A 20,628-nucleotide genomic window follows, 5' to 3' on the forward strand; every position below is an offset into this window, starting at 1 on the left:
ACCGGTCCAGTCGGCGTCTTCAGTGTGAGTGCGGCTTCCGGATTGCGGTAAGTAGTTCCGGCGGCTTCGAGATCCAAGAAAGCAAGTGAAGTCCGTAAATACAGACAGGATAAGTAAGTTGAAAAGTTCGATTGAACAAATGATAAGTGATAACGAAATCCAAGTAGAAAGAAACAGTCCAATAATGACAAAATAGTACAAGAGTAAAGAGTCAAGTAGCAATATTAACTAGAGAAACAGAATCACTCTAGTAACAGCAATTTCCAGACAAGGAATGCCTGACCCAAAGGTGCTATAAATAGGGAGTTACCTGTTAAAGGCGGGATATACCTTAAAGGTATATCACACACTCCCTCCTTCAAGGTCTCCCCACATCAGCAATGGTTGGTTTTAATGGGTACCGTTTGTGAAAACACTGTATAAGACGCGGAGCATGAACCTCAGATTGTCTTCGCCATGAATTATCCTCAGGTCCAAAACCTCTCCACTTCAGAAGGTATTCCAGGTGACGACCACGGATTCTTGAATCCAAAATCCTCTCAATTTCATATTCCTCCTGATCATCTATTTGAATAGCAGGGGGTTTAAGGTCATCATCCTTATTCGTTGCTTTGTATGGTTTTATTAATGATACATGAAATGTGGGATGTATCTTATAGGAAGGTGGTAATACCAATCTGACAGTAGAAGGATTTACAATTTCGTCTATTTCAAAAGGGCCAATAAACTGGTTTGCTAATTTCTTTGAAGGTACATGCACCTTTAGGTTTTTAATCGATAATAGAACTTTGTCACCAATTTTATATAAAGGACTAGGTCTATGATGCATATCATAATACCGCTTCTGATAATTCTTGGCTTCCGTGAGGTGAGATTTAATCAACGCTAATCGTTCCTGTAACTTAATTGAGTAATCTTTAGCAACTGTTGAGTTCACCTCAGTATTGGTAATCAGTATGTTAGTTGGATGATATCCATAAGTTACATAAAAAGGTGTCATTTTTGTTGATGTTGAAATTGAGTTGTTGAAAACTCGGCCATGGGTAAATAATTAATCCAATCATCTTGAAGATGGGATAAGTAACACCGTAGATATTGTTCTAATGTTTGGTTTAATTTTTCTGTCATGCCATTGGTTTGTGGGTGAAATGCTGTTGAATACCTGGAGTTTATTTTCAACAACTTACATAAGGATCTCCAGAATGCTGAAGTAAATTGTGTTCCCCTGTCTGTGATAATAGTTGTTGGAAGCCCATGTAACTTTACAATATGGTTTAGAAAAACATTGGCAGTGATGTAAGCGTTAGGTAAGCTTTTTAATGGTATAAAATGTCCCATCTTTGTTAAGTGATCTATTACTACTAATATCGTATTATGTCGGTGTGATAGAGGTAAGTCTACAATGAAATCCATTGAAATTGTGGACCAGGGCCTATCAGGAACTGGCAGTGGGTTTAACAATCCAATTGGTCCCCTGTGATCAACTTTATTTCTAGCGCAAGTATCGCAAGAGGTAACATATTGTTGAATGTCTTGATCCATTTGTGGCCACCAGAAACTTCTTCTTGTTTTTTCTATTGTTTTTTGTATACCTGTATGTCCAGATAAAGGTTCATCGTGGGTGTTTTTTAATATATGGGTTCTCATTACTTCCGGAACATATAACTTGTCTTTATGATAATAAAGCCCTGTTTCTGAGTTTTTAATACAGTTCTTAGGATAATCATCCTCTTTCTGTATTGCCTTTATTATTTCCTTCTCCAGAGGAGTTAGTACTCCAATAAATCTTTCAGCTGGTATAATAGGAACTATTGCTTCATGATGTGATTCTTCTTGTATTCTCGATAGAGCGTCTGCCTTTACGTTCAAGTGACCAGGTTTGTATGTAATTATAAAATTGAATCTGTCTAAAAATAAAGACCATCTTACTTGTCGAGCAGACAAGGTTTTGCTTTTCTTTAAGTATTCTAAATTCTTGTGATCTGTGAACACTTTGAATGGTTTCTCAGTTCCTTCTAATAAGTGCCTCCATTGTTCAAGAGAAGTTTTTATGGCTAATAACTCCTTATCTCCTATGCTATAATTAATTTCAGCAGGAGAAAATCTTCTGGAGTAGTAACCAACTGGGTTCATCTCTGTCTGTTCCTTATTGTATTGTGAAAGGATGGCTCCAATTCCAGAACTGGAAGCGTCTACTTCAAGTACATATTGAAGATTGTTATCTGGTATGTGTAGCAGTGGAGCTTTAGAAAATTTCTCTTTTAAGTAATCAAAAGCTATCTGTGCCTGTTCTGTCCACTTATACCTTTGTTTCTTACTGGTTAGTTCAGTCAAAGGCTTAACGATGTTAGAAAAATTATCAATACATTTTCTATAGTAATTTGCGAATCCGATAAATCTTCGCAGAGCTCGTATCGATTTTGGTATAGGCCATTGCAATATAGCAGATACTTTTTCGGGATCCATTTGAATCCTGTTGGGTGTTATGATATAACCGAGGAACTTTATTCTATTCACATGAAAAAGACATTTTTCTTGTTTTGCGTATAGTTTATGCTCTTTTAATCTTGTTAAAACCCATTGAACATGTTTTTCATGTTCTTGTGGATTCTTCGAGTAAATAAGTATATAATCTAGATATACAATGACACAAACATCCAGTAAATCATAGAATATTTCATTAATGAAATGCTGAAAGGTCGCTGGGGCGTTGGTTAACCCAAATGGCATAACATTATATTGATATAAACCGTATCTGGTCCTAAATGCAGTCTTCCACTCATCCCCTTTTTTGATCCTAATAAGGTTATACGCACCTTTCAGATCTAGCTTGGTGTAAATGTTTGCTCCTTTCAATCGTTCTATGAGCTCTGGAATCAATGGTAATGGATATCTTTTTTTTATTGTAATGGCATTAAGAGCCCTATAGTCAATTATAGGTCTTAACGATTTATCTTTATTTTTAACTAAAAACATGCCTGCCGCTGCTGGGGAAGTTGAATGAGTAATGAATCCCTTTCTTAAATTCTCATCCAAATATGTCCTCAAGAATTTTAATTCTTCTTGTGATAATGGATACATTTTCCCGTGTGGTATCTGCGACCCTGGAACAAGGTCTATAGGACAATCGAAACTCCTATGTGGAGGCAAATTTTCTGCTTCCTTTAGATTGAAAACCTCTGCCAAATCCTGATACAAACCTGGTATCCCTTCTTCAAGTGAAGCTATAACAGTATGAGGGTAACACGTTTTAGTGCAATAGGAAGAGGTTAGTGTAAGTTCTGAGTGTTTCCAGTTTATTACTGGATTATGTAGTTGTAACCATGTATACCCTAAGATTAAGTTATGCAATGCAATTGGTATTACATCAAATTTTATGTATTCTGTGTGACCTGTATTGGATTTGACTAATAAAGGTACAGTATGATGTGTAATAGGACCTTTTTTTATCAAAGTTCCATCTATAGACTTAACATACACAGGTGTTTGCTTGCACACTAAGGGTATTTTATTTTTTTCAACAAACACAGAATCAATATAGCTTCCTGATGCCCCGGAATCAATCAACGCCCTGGTTAGGATATTTTCCTGATCCCACTGTAAAGAGAGAGTTAATGTCAATTGTTTATCATCTGAGATGTGACAAATGTGATTTGGGTTTTTATGCTTACCCTTCTTTTGTTTCTGAAGTATTGGACACTCAGACACAGAGTGCTCCTTGTTTGCACAGTATAAACACAATTTTTCAACCCTCCTCCTTATCTTTTCTTCATGAGTGAGAGGTCCTTTAATCGCTCCAATTTCCATAGGTGTAGAATATAGTTGTGGTTTTTCTGAAGTTGAATTATAAGTGATGGTTCGCCTTGTTGATGAATCATATGACACCCTTTCTGCACGCCTTTCTCTAAGCCTTCTGTCAATAGATGTACTTAATTTTATTAAAGCTGGTAAAGTATCTGGCAACTCCTGACGTGAAAGCTCATCTTTTAATGTTTCAGATAGACACAGCCTATACTGATTTTTAAGGCTAACCTGGTTCCATTGAGAATCTACTGCCCACATTTGGAAGTCAGTAGTATATTCTTCTACTGTACGCTTCCCTTGTTTAAGTGATCGTAACTTGGATTCAGCTATTATCTGTGTGTCAGTGTCTACATATAAGTTGGACATGGCTTGGAAAAATTCTTGTAATGAATCCAGTATGGGATCATTGTTCTCATAATATCTGTTTGCCCACGTTCTAGGTTCCCCTTGTAAAAAAGAAATCGTGGTGCAAACTTTGATGCGGTCAGTATGGTAAGTACGTGGTCTTAAAGAGAAAAGAAGATGGCAAGCATTTTTAAAATCTCTGAATTCATGTCTCTTGCCTGTAAAAGTTTGAGGATATTGTATGTGGGGTTCTGGTATGTCAGGTTTAGCAGTTACATAGTCTTTGACTATAGTTTTTAGTGCTGCATTTTCCGTTTGAACCTCAGTTAACCCTCTTGCAAGATAATCTAATTTTTGTTGGATATTAGTAAACTGATTTTTTATTTCAGTTGGATCCATTGTATGAAAATCTATAACAGTACTACAACTTAATTCACTGTGGTCTGGAAATTATGTGATGATCTGCTGTAGCAGATATTGTTGCAGTGAAAATATTAAGTTTGTATCTCTTTTCCTGAATATAGTCAAGCAATATGGTCTTGATAACCTGACTAGTCAGTAGTGAGAGTTACTGTTATAGATAAAAGCACAAAGTCTTAATCTGAATTGTCTTTCCAGATTAGATAGTAAATGAGCATCAGAATATTAATAAGACAAGATATGATAAAGAACAGATCAGATGAGGAATAAATTTCAGCCGAGAAATAACTTCTGATAAATATGTGTCCTCTTCAAGCACTCACACATGCAAACATAAAATATATACAAGTCCATTCACATATCCTTTCGTTAGGAATTTAGGTAAATGTATAGATGTTGGTTACTTTGATTCCTGAGGTAAGTAACATAGAATCAGGATAAAGATATATGCAGCGTTTTGTAACAGAGAGAACTTGTACCTGTCGACCGGTCCAGTCGGCGTCTTCAGTGTGAGTGCGGTTTCCGGATTGCGGTAAGTAGTTCCGGCGGCTTCGAGATCCAAGAAAGCAAGTGAAGTCCGTAAATACAGACAGGATAAGTAAGTTGAAAAGTTCGATTGAACAAATGATAAGTGATAACGAAATCCAAGGAGAAAGAAACAGTCCAATAATGAAAAAATAGTACAAGAGTAAAGAGTCAAGTAGCAATATTAACTAGAGAAACAGAATCACTCTAGTAACAGCAATTTCCAGACAAGGAATGCCTGACCCAAAGGTGCTATAAATAGGGAATTACCTGTTAAAGGCGGGATATACCTTAAAGGTATATCACACAGGCATTAGCCAAGGACTGAATGTGAGGAGTGAAGGAAAGATCTGAGTCAAGTGTGACTCCAAGACATCGGGCATGCTGGGTAGGGGTAATGATGGAATTATCAACAGTTATAGAAATTTTGGGTCTGGAGACATTGGAAGAAGGGGGGAAAAAAAGGAGTTCAGTTTTGGAGAGATTTAGCTTAAGGTAGTGAGAGTATATCCAAGATGAGATGTGAGAAAGACAGTTAGTGACACGGGTTAGTAAGGAAGGAGGTAGGTCTGGTGCACTAAATGTACGGTTAGTCAGATAGGAAGAGAACCACGAGAGAGCTGTGTCGCAGATGCCAAATTATTGGAGGGTTTGGAGCAGAAGAGGGTGGTCAACAGTGTCGAAGGTTGCAGACAGGTCAAGGAGGATAAGCAGAGAGAAGTGGCCTTTGGATTTTGCTGTAAGTAGGTCATTGGTAACCTTGACAATTGCTGTCTTTGTAGAGTGATGGGAACGAAATCTAGATTGCAGTGGGTCAAGAAGAGAGTTTAGTGTAAGGAAATGGGATAGACGTGTGTAAAGTAGCTTTTCGAGGAGCTTTGAGACAAGAGGGAGTAGGGAAATAGGGTGGTAGTCGGAAGGGGAGGTTGGATCGAGGGAAGGTTTTTTGAGTATAGGTGTGACCTATATTGTTATGCATGTTTTAGAGATGAGGGAAATATACCAGTGCTGAGGGAGAGGTTTAAAATGTGTGTGAGTATGGGGGTGAGGGTAGAAGAGAGGGAGGGGAGTAGCTGTGAGGGGATGGGGTCAAGGGGACAGGTAGTGAGGTGGGAGGACAGTATAAGGGCAGAAACTTCATCCTCATTAACAGGGGCAAAAGAGCTGCATTTTTGGATATTTGGGTTTTGGGTGATTGTTAGCTTTTGAGGGGGTGGGAGATTGGAAGTATGTTGAGAGCTGATTTCACTTCTGATGGAGTCACTTTTGTTGTTGAAGTGGCTGGCAAAATCTTGAGCTGAGAGAGAGGTTGTGTTAAGAGGTGGGGGTGGGCGGAGAAGAGTGTTGAACGTGGAGAACAGAAGTTTAGGGTTAGAGGAAAGAGTAGAGAAGAGATTAGAGAAATATTGTTGCTTATAAAGATTAAGGGCAGAATGGTAGGAGTTCAGGATGAATTTGTAGTGAAGAAAGTCAGCTGAACTCCGAGATTTCCTCCAGTGTCGCTCAGCAGTACGGGAGCATCTGCATAGGTATCGTGTCAGAGGAGTATGCCAGGGCTGAGGATGAGAGTGTGGTTTCTGAGCTAAGGTGGGAGGGGCCAGAGTGTCAATGACGGATGTAAGGGTAGAATTATACTGGCAGATAGATTGGTCAGGGCAGGAAAAGGAGGTGATGGATGAGAGGAGAGGTTTGAGAGAGCTAGCGAGCTGATGCAGATCTAGTGACTTAGTGCTTCTGTGAAGTTTGGTGTGAGGGGTAGAGGTAGGAGGAGTTGTAGGTAGGGAAGTGATGTTGCAAGTTAGGAGATGATGGTCAGAGAGAGGAAAAGGGGAGTTTGTTAAATTTGAAAGAGTGCATCGATAGGTGAATGCCAGATCAAGGGAATGACCATCTTTGTGAGTGGGAGAGTCAGTCCATTGTGACAGGCCGAAAGAGGAAGTCAATTGAAGAAGTTGTATTGCAGAGGAGGCAGTGGGATTGTCAAGAGGGATGTTAAAGTCGCCAAGAATGAGGGCAGGGGTGTCTGAGGAAAAGAAATAAGGAAGCCAGGCAGCAAAGTGATCTAAAAATTGAGTTGGGGAGCCAGGGGGCAATATATGACTGCAACACGTATAGAGAGGGGAGAAAATAACCAAATCATGTGTGCTTCAAATGAAGAAAATGTGAGTGAAGAGAAGGGCTGTATTTGTTGGAAGGTGCAACGAGAGGAAAGTAAAATACCTACACCACCTCCTTGTCTATTGCCAGACCTAGGAGTGTGGCTGAAATGGAGACCCCCATGTAAAAGTGCAGCAGTGGATGCTGTGTCTGAAGCAGAGAGCCAGGTTTCTGTAAGAGATAGAAGGTTAAGAGAGTGGGAGATAAAAAGATCATGGATAGAAGTGAGCTTGTTGCAAACAGAGCGAGAGTTCCAGGGTACACAAGTGAAGGGGGAGGTGGTTTTAGATTTAAGAGGAATGCGATTAAGGTTACTAGAGTTTAGTTTATGAAGTCTTTTGAAAGGCACACAAGGATGTGAAAGGCTAGAAGGTTGTGAGGGATCAGGATTAGGGGAGATATCGCCAGCAGCTAGTATGAGCAAGAGGGAGAGTGACATGAGATGAGAAGCAGATTTGCAGTAATGAGACTGTTTTTTGGCCGAAGTGCATGGGGGAGAGGGAGTGTTTAGGAATAGGAAAGTTCATGAGAACAAAAGTAAAGTGAGTATAAGAGAGATGGGCTAATGAACAGTGCAGGTGGAGAGGGAGAAGGAGTAAGTGAGTAATGTAGTTTGTTATAGAGACAAGAGGTAGCAAAAAGGAATATGAACATATAGAGCATTATTATGAAAGTGGGAACCAAGTAAACACATAAGACACAGTGTTACAGCAGCACTTGCAAAAGGATACAATGAGATACATAAAACATAGTATTACAAGATTACTTGCCTTCTGTCTTGCCCCTTGCCCAATACTTGTTCAATTCTTGTAAAATTCTTAAAAATTAGTGCCTCACTTTTAAAATGTTCACTTTGAAAATGTGAACATATGCTATTGTTAAAAAGTACACTGCCCTGTAAGCAATGCACATCCCCAAACTAGTGTGAAATATATACAGGCAGGGCAGTCAGCTGAGTCCACTAAATTTAGTTGATTGCTAATCAAAGACAGTTGGTAAGGCCAATTGGAATGTTAGATTCTGGTCATGGTGAGATGAGTTAAGTAAACAGGCAATACAATTTGGAGGGGCTTAAAACTGTGACATAAGACAACTATAAATTTTAGTTATAGCAAGTATTGATAAGGAGTGAGCATCACATGGCAATTAACTAGACATTAGAATTGAGACATTGGGAAAAATCATTACAATAAATGCAGGACTTAATTTTAACAGCCTAAATTCAGATCTGATTAAATTTATAGTTTGAGCTGAAAAAGGGTCAAAGTGCAAAAATACATGAAATCAGATGGTATAGAAAAAAAGTAATTAAACAATTAGACAATGAACACACATAATTGCAAGACAAATTATTATACAAAATAAAAATGTTCTTATGATTTAAAATGAAATGTGTTGGACCCAATAATCCTTTCAATATAATGAAGTCTGCATGTGTTTTAATCACACTTTACTTTATACTTAACCCAAGTCACATGGCCTCCCTTCCATGGGGTAATTAAAAACTGCTCAGCTTACACTATTTCAGGCTGGTCTGGATCAATTTATCTCTGTTCAATTTAAGAAATTGGACCTAGGGAAATAGGTAAACCCACTTGGGCCTTTCCATGTGCCCACTGCATGCAAAATAATGGCATATAATTTTGGATGACTTTATTAGACACTAAACATAGACACTAAACACCCTATGGGGCCAATTTATCATGGCCCGAATGGGGCCAAATACATCTATTTCTGCACGGAAACAGTAGTTAAGAAGCAGCAGTCTTAAGACCGCAGCTCCTTAATTTGTACGCCGCCTCTGAGGAGGCGGACAGCAGTCCACACAATCACATATGATTGGGTTGATTGACACCCTATGCTAGCGGCCAGTAGGCCGCGAATCTGCAGGGGGTGGCATTGCACAAGCAGTTCAGCAGAACTGCTTGTGCAATGATAAATGCAGACAGCGTATGCTGTCGGCATTTATCGATGTCTGGCGGACATGATCGCTACAGCGGATTAAGTCCGCCAGACACATGATAAATCGGCCCCTATATCTCAGTTTAAGTAGCTCCCATTCCCCAGGGTAGCCTCCTGGCACTTATCTTTACCTAGGCGTGTTTGGACTTATTTTTATCCCTGCTTTTATCAGAACCCATAAATATGTCTCCATGGATACTGAAGATGTTTTCTGAGTTATGGGCATTAACCCCTTAAATGCTAAGAGAGAGAAAAATAGAAAAATAATACCTTTGCATGACACCTCCCCCTTAAAATTGTGGACAGAGGGGTTAAGCCACTGACCCCTATGTCTACCAAGGCTCCTCTCTCTTGCCAACAAGGCAAACCATCCTGCTCACACTGGAGACTCTTTTTCTCTTGCTGGACAGTAGGGTCCTGCCACAGTATGAAACTCCAGCTAAGTAATTTACTGCTGTTCCCATTCACCCTGTCTAACCAATTTAGATTTCCAGAATAACCTTCTGCTCTGGTAGAATATGTTGTGCTCCTTCGACATTAGCCTGGCTATGGGTAGCCACTAAACCATACTAGGAAGAGTCTGCTAGTACTTTGTCTCTATTCACCCGGGTGTATTCCAAACACTGAACTGTCTGATGTGCACAGTTTCCCTTTTTTCCCAGTAGATCCACTGTACACCAGTATGACCCACGTGACATATTGTGTTCTGTCTCATCACTTCCATGGGAGGCTTAGTCACAAAGTATTCAAGTAGACCTTATTTTCCAGTTCAGCCTTACTGGAAACCAGGGGCCCCTCTGCCATAGCTGTCAGGGGAGCTGTGGTTGAAGAGGAATCCTGTGGATTAGTTAACTCACACCCTGCTAGAAAACTGGTTAACCTATGATCTATGTTTTTAACTCCTACATCTGCCTTCTCACTGGCGGTTACCCTGGCAGCCTGCAGATGGGTCATTATTGCTGTTGTGTTGTTACATCCCTGCTCTGCATCCAGGGTACAGGATGCATCAGCAGCAACACGCAGCATATTTAACTACACAAGCCCTTGGGACACAATGACATCACTGGAAGGAGGAGTCCGGTGGCCATTTCAAAACAGCCAAAGCATGAAAACAAACTGGATTTTCACAGAATGTATGTGTGGGTGTGCATGTGTGGGTGTGGGTGTGTACATAGACTTTGCAAGGCCTTAGGCGAAATTCAAACATGAGGCCCCACTGACACCAATAATGAAAAAATGCAAGCAATAGAAATGAACTGTATAAATTGCATATATTATGACAACGCATAATGCGTGAAACGCATCAGTTAAAGAGTTTACCTTGCTGAACAAGCCTGTATCCCAATAAATTGGTGGATATACTTTGAAGACCCAGCGTGTTCTCTTTTCCTCATTTTATATTATGACAAGCCTTGAAATTCTATGAACTTAGAATTCACTTAGAACTTAGAATAGAATTTTATTTGTCTCATAACCAATTATTCTTTAGTTTAGTCAGGTCTGAGGAAGGGGATACTCTGTCACCGAAACGTCACAACTTTCACAGTAAAGGATTTTTTGGAAAGACCAGAGAGTGCCAGTTTTGTGTTCAGTTTTTTTTATATATATATATATATATATATATATATAAAAATAAATAAATATATATATGCATTGGAGCCCTTTGCTGTCAAGTAGATGAAAACATGAAAAAGCATATTTATGCAATATTCATATTTAATAAAGTGTTATAGTGTGTATTTAGCTGTAAATATTTCACTTTCCAATGTTCTGCACATAGCAGAATATGCTTTATGTATTCCTAAATAGATATTCCTATATATATCTGTATATATTTATACCTATATATAATCATATGTATAGGTAAAGATATATATTGTACCAAAATATCATCATATAGGTGTAGAAATATGTATTTAAGAATAAATATGACAGATTCTTCTATGTGAAGAACTTTGAAATGTAACATTTTCATATTTGTATGTCGGGTTAGCAAATTTAAGAATATGTGTTCAGGCTAGCGTGCGAGTGGAGTGTTTTTCCCCCACTTTTTTTTCTCTGTTGACTTCTATGGGGGAATTGTTTATTGTGCACCCAATATTCTAACTTTGGCTTTTTGGGTGCATCAGATTAGCACACGAGTGGTAACGTTTTACTTTTAACTTATAATACAAATGCAACTCAACATGCGCAGAAAGCACACGAGCATACAGTATATATATATATATATATAATCAGGCTAGAGATTATTAATAAAATTAGTGTGGATCAAACATCTCTCACTAAAGTACTAGATCCCTATTGCTAGATATTTTATATACATTATTTAAAACTGCACTTTTTTTTCCTTTGACCATGTATAACTGCAGAAAATGCAGCACTGCTCATGTGCTTATATCTGGGTGTACTTTACTGCCTTTTTGCTTAAAGGGACACTTCAGTTAAAATTGAAATGAACATAGATGAATTACATCTTTAAATAGAAACATTTTGTAGTATACTTGCATTTGCAAAAATGTTTCTAGTAAAATTTATCACTGTTTTAGTGTTAGCATTTTTCTCTGCACGTGCATGTGAAACATAGCTAGATATTCTCAGTACACCAAGATTTGAAATAAGACAGCTGCTCAGAGCACCAGTGGGGCTTGTATCATGTCAGCAATTAACAAATTGGGTCATTACCAGATGGTACAAGCACCTTAGCCTCTCTGAGCAAGTGATGTGTTTAAAATGCTGGTGCAAGGTGCATACTTAAATACACTTTTGAAACAGTTATTGCTTTTATTAGAAGCATTTTTGCTAATTCATGTATATTACATAAATGTTTCTATTCAAAACTAAAATGCATCCATGTCAATTCCAAATTTGTCTGCAATGTCCCTTTAAGGGTCTTTTAGAAAACAAAAGAAATACACTTATACAAAATATTCCACCATGTGCACAAAATTAAATATTTAGAATACAAATTGTTTTGAGAGCCTCCGTTATGCACCTACAATCTACTTAGTCTCTATTTTGCACACTCTCCTTAATTTATAAAATATTGGTTATGGTCTAGTAGTGTTATCCTGACACTTCATCTTGTACTGTAGTATAAAGTTACTAACAAAACTTTGTAAGCTTCTAAACAGTGCAAAAATACTACAAACACTATACAGCCAAACATATGAAGCATAACATGCATACTGACGTTTGTACAAAAAAAGAGATTAAAGGGTCATTTAAGTCAAAATATATAAATACACACACAAATATACACACACACACTTGGTTACTATTATATATTGTTTTATTATTCCACTTTTAAGTTTATGCAGTTCTGAGGGTAAAGGCGGAATTTGTCTTGAATAGTGAATGCCTATGATGCAAAGCCAAGAAAAATGTGCAATTCCCTAAAAAATATAACTAATTCCTATAAATCACCAACAGATCACTCTGCACAAAAAGTGTTCTTTCAGTAGACACTCTGCCCTGGCTGTTTCGGAGGCCACCCCCGATGGATCAGACCGAGTCACACACACGCTGATACTGACTCACTGACTAGCCTGTGTCAGATTTACCCACCTGAAGAGACCGGCATTCTCAGATACACTGCCACACTCCAGACTTCAAATGCAGCATGTGCCGTCATGTCCGTTAAAAACTTGTTACTGCACATGCACTTAACTGCAGACTGCACTGACTGACTGTGCTGGTCAGGTGCAATTGTGGTCACGTGATGACCACTTGGTGAGGACCCAATGAGGATAAAAAAATATCAACAATGTAACAGCCCGGATGCTGGGAGGCATTGCTGGACAGACGCACTCTTCCCGGGACAGCGGGACAGACCCTGAAAATCGGGAAAGTCCCGCGAAAATCAGGACAGTTGGGGGGGTAAGATTATTAATGCACGAATCAATGGGGGAGAATCGACTGAAAAAAAACCTAACACCTGCAAAAAAGCAGCGTTCAGCTTCTAACGCAGCCCTATTGATTCCTATGGGAAAATACTTTTTATGTCTACACCTAACACCCTAACATGAACCCCGAGTCTAAACACCCCTAATCTTACACTTATTAACCCCTAATCTGCCGCCCCCGACATCGCCGACACCTGCATTTTATTATTAACCCCAATCTGCCGCTCCGGACACCGCCGCCACCTACATTATCCCTATGAACCCCTAATCTGCTGCCCCCAACATCTCCGACACCTACTTTTTATTTATTAACCCCTACTCTGCTGCCCCAATGTCGCCGCCACCTAACTACACTTATTAACCCCTAATCTGCCGTCGCCAACATCGCCGCCACTATAATAAAGTTATTAACCCTTAAATCTAAGTCTAACCCTAACCCTAACACCCCCCCTAACTTAAATATAATTTAAATACATCTAAATAAAATTACTATTATTAAATAAATTATTCATATTTAAAACTAAATACTTACCTTTAAAATAAACCATAAGATAGCTACAATAAAACTAATAGTTACATTGTAGCTATCAGGTTTTTTTTTTATTTTACAGGCAACTTTGTATTTATTTTAACTAGGTACAATAGTTATTAAATAGTTATTAACTATTTAATAACTTCCTAGTTAAAATAAATACAAATATACCAGTAAAATAAATCCTAACCTAAGTTACAATTACACCTAACACTACACTATAATTAAATTAATTACCTAAACTAAATACAATTAATTACAATTAAATTAAATAAACTAAAGTACGGAAAAAAACACACTAAATGACAGAAAATAATAAAATAATTACAAGAATTTAAAACTAATTACACCTAATCTAATCCCCCTAATAAAATAAAAAAGCCCCCCAAAATAATAAAAATCCCTACCTTATACTACATTACAAATAGCCCTTAAAAGGGCCTTTTGCGGGGCATTGCCCTAAAGTAATCAGCTCTTTTACCTGTAAAAAAAATACAATACCCCCCCCAACATTAAAACCCACCACCCACACACCCAACCCTACTCTAAAACCCACCCAATCCCCCCTTAATAAAACCTAACACTAACCCCTTGAAGATCACCCTACCTTGAGACATCTTCACCCAACCGGGCAGAAGTGGTCCTCCAGATGGCCAGAAGTCTTCATCCGATCCAGGCAGAAGAGGACCTCCAGACAGGCAGAAGTCTTCATCCAGGCGGCATCTTCTATCTTCATCCATCCAGAGCGGAGCGGGTTTATCTTCAAGCCATCCGATGTGGAGCATCCTCTTCCATCCGACGACTAACACTAACTGACGGTACCTTTAAGTGACGTCATCCAAGATGGCATCCCTTCAATTCTGATTGGCTGATAGAATTCTATCAGCCAATCGGAATTAAGGTAGAAAAAATCCTATTGGCTGATTCAATCAGCCATTAGGATTGAGCTTGCATTCTATTGGCTGTTCCAATCAGCCAATAGAATGCGAGCTCAATCCTATTGGCTGATTGCATCAGCCAATAGGATTTTTTCTACCTTAATTCCGATTGGCTGATAGAATTCTATCAGCCAATCAGAATTTAAGGGATGCCATCTTGGATGACGTCACTTAAAGGTACCGTCATTTAGTGTTAGTCGTCGGATGGAAGAGGATGCTCCGTGTCGGATGGCTTGAAGATGGACCCGCTCAGCTCCGGATGGATGAAGATAGAAGATGCCGCCTGGATGAAGACTTCTGCCCGTCTGGAAGTCCTCTTCTGCCTGGATCGGATGAAGACTTCTGGCTGTCTGGAGGACAACTTCTGCCCGGTTGGTTGAAGACGTCTCAAGGTAGGGTGATCTTCAAGGGGTTAGTGTTACTTTTTATTAAGGGGGGATTGGGTGGGTTTTAGAGTAGGGTTGGATGTGTGGGTGATGGGTTTTAATGTTGGGGGTGGGGTATTGTATTTTTTTTTTACAGGTAAAAGAGCTGATTACTTTGGGGCAATGTCCACAAAAGGCCCTTTTAAGGGCTATTTGTAATTTAGTATAGGGTAGGGCTTTTTATTATTTTGTGGGGGCTTTTTTATTTTATTAGGGGGATTAGATTAGGTGTAATTAGTTTAAAATTCTTGTAATTATTTTATTATTTTCTGTAAGTTAGTGTTTGTTTTTTTCGTACTTTAGTTTATTTAATTGTAATTAATTGTAGTTAATGTAGGTAATTTATTTAATTATAGTGTATAGTGTATAGGTGTCGGCGATGTTAGGGACGGCAGATTAGGGGTTAATAAAATGTAACTAGTGTTTTCAATGCGGGAGTGAGGCAGTTTAGGGGTTAATATTTTTATTACAGTGGCGGCGATGTCTGGTTGGCAGGTTAGGGGTTAAAAAATGTATTTAAGTGTGTGCGATGTACGGGGCGGCCTCGGTTTAGGGGTTAATAGGTAGTTTATGGGTGTTAGTGTACTTTTTATCACTTTAGTTAAGAGTTTTATGTTACGGCGTTAGCCCATAAAACTCATAACTACTGACTTTTAAATGCGGTAGGGGTCTTGACAGGAGAGGGTTTACCGCTCACTTTTTCCAAGACTCGTAATACCGGCGTTAGGAAAATCCCATTGAAAAGATAGGCTACGCAATTGACGTAAGGGGATTTGCGGTATGCTCGAGTCGTGGAAAAAAAGTGATCGGTACACCTGTACCTGCCAGACTCGTAATACCAGCGGGCGTTAAAAAGCAGCGTTGGGACCTCTCAACACTGCTTTTTAAGGCTAACGCAAGACTCGTAATCTAGGCAAGTATAATTCACATTATAGTTCTACATAATGTTTAAGAATTTAATACATAAATTAAAATGTAGATATTCTTGCTTGATGCATTTATTATTTTAAATATAAGTCTATTTTTAGAATAGATATTTATGTTATAAAAGACAGTTGCATTATAATTATAGTATTACATAAATGCATGCCTGTAGGTAATAATACAATTGTAATACTAATGACTTTTTTTTACATAAATAGAAATTTTAAAATATATATTGATGTTTCAAATAAAAAACTCAAGAAAAAATAAATACATATTGATTTATTTATATACAATAGTTAAAAGAATTTGTATCATACATAAGAATGTATAATTTTTTAACAATTGCAGATAAATGCACTATTAACCCCTAAGCTGCCCTAACCTAATCACCAAATCAGCCCCTATAAAGGTGGTTAGAAAATTAAGGCCTACTAAGTACTTACTAACAATATTCACCTAATCAACACCCATACAGGTATGGGGGTGGTTAGGATATTAAGGCCTAAATCGCCACCTCCCAACGCAAACTAAAACTACACTAACACCTAAATCCCCTCTCTAAACTAACCCGCATCTAAACTAAACCCCTAAGTTACAGAAAATAAAAAAAATCTAAATACAATAAAATAAAAAATAAAAATAAACTACAGTATCCAAAATAAAAAAACACCATTATACCTAACACTAAACTACATGCACCATAAAATACCCACCCAAGAAAAAAAAAAACTAAACCCTAACACTAAAATAATTTCCAATAGCCCTTGAAAGGGCTTTTTTTAGGGCATTGCCCTAAAGTGTTTAGCTCTTTTACGTTGAAAAACCTACAATCCAAGTAACCTCCCACCCCCCAAAATAACAAAATCTAACTCAAAAACCTATCTTGGAAAAGAAAAGTTAAAATAAAAATGCCTATTCTTAAAAATAAAAAAAACACCCTACAAAAAAGCCCTAAATAACCCCAAAAATGGTACTCACTTTTGGGAAATCTACCTCCTCTTGATCCTACATTGGGCCCTCTTCATACCAGCTCCTTGTGCCAGGGCCCATCTTTGTGGAGGCAGACATTGGAGGCCTCTTCCACCTCCTCTGCTCCGCAATCTTCTTCTCCATCTGTGCCCTCTTCATCCTGGCGCCGGGGCCCATCTTTGCGGGGGTGGACTTTGGAGGCCTCCTCCGCCGCCTCCTTGCCTCTCTTCTACGAACCCTCCTTTTCACTGAAATTATGAAAGCATGGAACCCCAACATCTATGGTTATCACATAATTCAGATTGGCTGATTTTAATTCAGTCAATATCTATTGGCTGATTTGAATCAACCAATAACAAGAACGTTTTTAAATTTAAATTATAATTATCCTTTTCTATTGGATGATTAGAATTTAAATTTAAAATAGTTCTTGCTATTGGCTGATTTAAATTAACCAATCAGAATTAAGTGGTACCCCTATATATTGGGGTTCTGCGCTTCCGGAATTTCAGTGTGTGCTGGTAACTACATGAAGAGGAGGACTTGTAGAAGAGAGACAAAGAAAAGAAGATGTGGAGCTGTGGCGGTGGAAGAGGCCGCCAAAGTCTACCTATGCTGCTGCAAAGATGGGCCCCCAGCACCAGGAGCCGGGATGAAGACGGCCCAACATCGGATCAAGAGGAACCGGATTTTCCAACGATTAGTACCCCTTTTGGGGATAGTTAGGGCTTTTTTGGGGTGGGTATTTTATTTTTAAGAATAGGATTTTTTATTTTAACTTTTCTTTTCTAAGATTTTGTTATTTTTGGGGTGTGGGGGAGTACTTGCATTGTAGAGGATAGGGAAATGCCCTACAAAATTTATTTTAGTGTGTATGTAATTTAGTGTTACAATGTGTCAGTATTTTGTTGAACCACCTTTTGCTTTAATTACAGCCTGTAGTCTGTTGGGATATGTCTCTACTATCTTTGCACATCTTTTTTCCTTCAATAACTGTGTGGTCATTTTTGCTCTGTGCTTTGGGTCATTGTCATATTGTAAGGTAAACCTTCTTCCAATTGACAACTTCCTGGCAGAGGGCAGCAGATTTTCCTCAAGAATTTGACAGTATTTTGCCCCATCCATTATTCCTTCTATCCTGACAAGTGCTCCAGTGCCTTCTGCAGAGAAACACCCCAATAAAAGGATATTACCACCTCCATGCTTTACTGTAGGTAGGGTGTTATTTGTATGGTGAGCTGTATCGGATTTCCTCCAGACATATTGTTTGGTGTTGAGGCCAAATAATTAAATTTTAGTCTCATCTGACCATAACACCTTTTTCCATCTGGCCTCAGAATCTCCTAGGTGTGTTATGGAAAAGCTCAGTCGTGACTGCATGTGGCCTTTCTTTAGGAGTGGCTTTTTTCTTGCAACCCTCCCATACAAGCCCCATTTGTGGAGAATGTGTGATATTGCTGTCACATGCACACAATGACCACTATTTGTCATAAATTCCTGCAACTGCTTCAGAGTTGTTGTGGGCCTCTTGGTAGCCTCTCTGACCAGTTTCCTCCTGGCTCTTTCATCCAGTTTGCTGCGACGTCCTGAACCAGAGAGGGCCTGTGTTGTACCAAATACCTTCCACTTCTTAATAATAGACCTCACTATTATGCTGAGCTAATCAATATGCCCACAGCTGATCACAGTTGAAGGTCAAATGGCTTTGTGTGTGCCGTTGAGAAGGTGATTAGCAACACCTGATTGAGTAATTTTAGGAGGGGGTGATCCTTTTCCCAACTCAGTGATTCTCTCTTTGAATTGTCTTTATTTTTGCCTGATATGTTGGTTTTATATCTTTCACTTGGATGTTATAAGTTGCACTGAGTAATTACAACTGGATAAACAAAAACTGTGTCTGTCTTTATTTCAGGCTGCAAAGCAAAAAAATGTGATTATTTTCAAGGGGGTGTGATTCTTTTCAATACCCACTCACTGTAGGTATAATGGTGTTATTTTTATTTTGGATACTGTAGTTTATTATTTTTTGTAACAGGTTTTTTTATTTTATTGTAACTTAGATTTTTTTATTTTTTGTAACTTAAGGTTTAGTTTAGAGGGGGGTTAGTTTAAAGGCGGGTAAGTTTAGAGGGGTGGTTAGGTTATGGTAGAGTAGGGTCAGATTGTGTTTGGGGTTGTGGCGGTTTAGGTTTAATTTTTATTTACTTACTTTTTTTGTTAACTTAGGAAGTTTAGTTTAGAGGCTGGTTAGGTATTAGCTTAGTTTGCGTTTGGGGTATGTGGCGGTATAGGGGTTAATAGGATAGATGCTTGCAGTGGGTATGTGGTGGTATAGGGGTTTATGGTTTAGTACACGCAGTGGGTATGTGGCAGTATAGGGGTTAATAGTCTAGTACTTGTGGTGGGTATGTGGCAGCATAGGGATTAATAGTTCAGTACTTGCGGTGAGTGTGTGGCAGTAGAGAGGTTAATAGTTTAGTACTTGCAGTGGGTTGTGGCGGTTTAGATTTTTATTAGTGTAGTGTTAGTTTGCGATTGTGGGGTATTAGGATTAGTGGCTAGGCACATGGCAATTATATTCCAGGGATCCTTTACTATACATTACTAATATGGGCGGTGATGCTGGGTGCTATCTATAGCCAGTATCGCATGTATAGTAAATGCCTCTCGGCACTGCCGAGAATATTTTGACAGGCTTGCTCAACATAGCGGGAAATACCTTTAAATATTTTGCCGCCTTGTAGCATCTTCGATTATCGGGGCCAGCGTGTTTTCAGGGTTGTAGTGTGCTCCTGTAGGCCTCTAGAAAGCTTTGATCCTGTCAAGTTCTAATTTCATGGGGGAGCCTGCCGCATCTCCTCCGGCATAACACCTGTTTCTAAACGGGACGCCTTCCAGCTAATGAAGCTCCTGAATTAAGCCAACATCTAGAAGGCTTGCCAGCTCCGCCCCTGAACTTTTTTTTCTTTTTCTGGTGATTGCAGATTTTTCCATTTTTGTTGTTACCTCACCAAGACGTTGTCTTGCACATTACAGCCCACTTAAAATCTTAAAGGGACAGTAAACACCTTGAGATTTTTATATAAAATATTTAGTTATGCATAATGAAACAGCCTTGCAATATATTTTCATTATTTATTTTGACCCATTTTTATGTAAATTGAAAAATTTAGCAATTTCTCATTCTTAGAACATAAAAAGTATACTCTAACCCTGCTACCTATATTTCACTAATTGGCTTTAACTGATAACAACTGCAAAACAGAGTACTTTATACTAAATGTATTATCGGGGGCTATTCTTGTTGTCTGTAGACTAAAGCCTGGATTGGCTCCTCCAAATAGGGGTGGAGTTTGATTATTTAAAAATAATTGCAGTAAAAAGGAAATTAATTTGTTTTCAAAACAGACTTGACTGATATGTTACTGGCCCAGCACTTAAACACAACAGAAATGTCTTGTAATTACAAGGTGTTTGCTGTCCTTTTAAGCATTTGTTTCTGTTTTACTTTTGGTCGTTTTCAATGGATTTTTTGGGCTTAGAAAGAATAACTTTACGGTACCAAACCAAGCAAGCAAGGGTTAAATTAATAACCCTTCAGCATCTGTTTACAGGACACTACAAACACTACAAAGAGTTTATACAGCTAGTACACAGCCTGAAATTAGACAGATATTAACACAGTGGCCTAGATTTGGAGTTCGGCGGTAAAAGGGCTGTTA

The sequence above is a fragment of the Bombina bombina genome, chromosome 3 (genome assembly GCF_027579735.1).
Source record: "Bombina bombina isolate aBomBom1 chromosome 3, aBomBom1.pri, whole genome shotgun sequence".
In the NCBI taxonomy this organism is placed as follows: domain Eukaryota; kingdom Metazoa; phylum Chordata; class Amphibia; order Anura; family Bombinatoridae; genus Bombina; species Bombina bombina.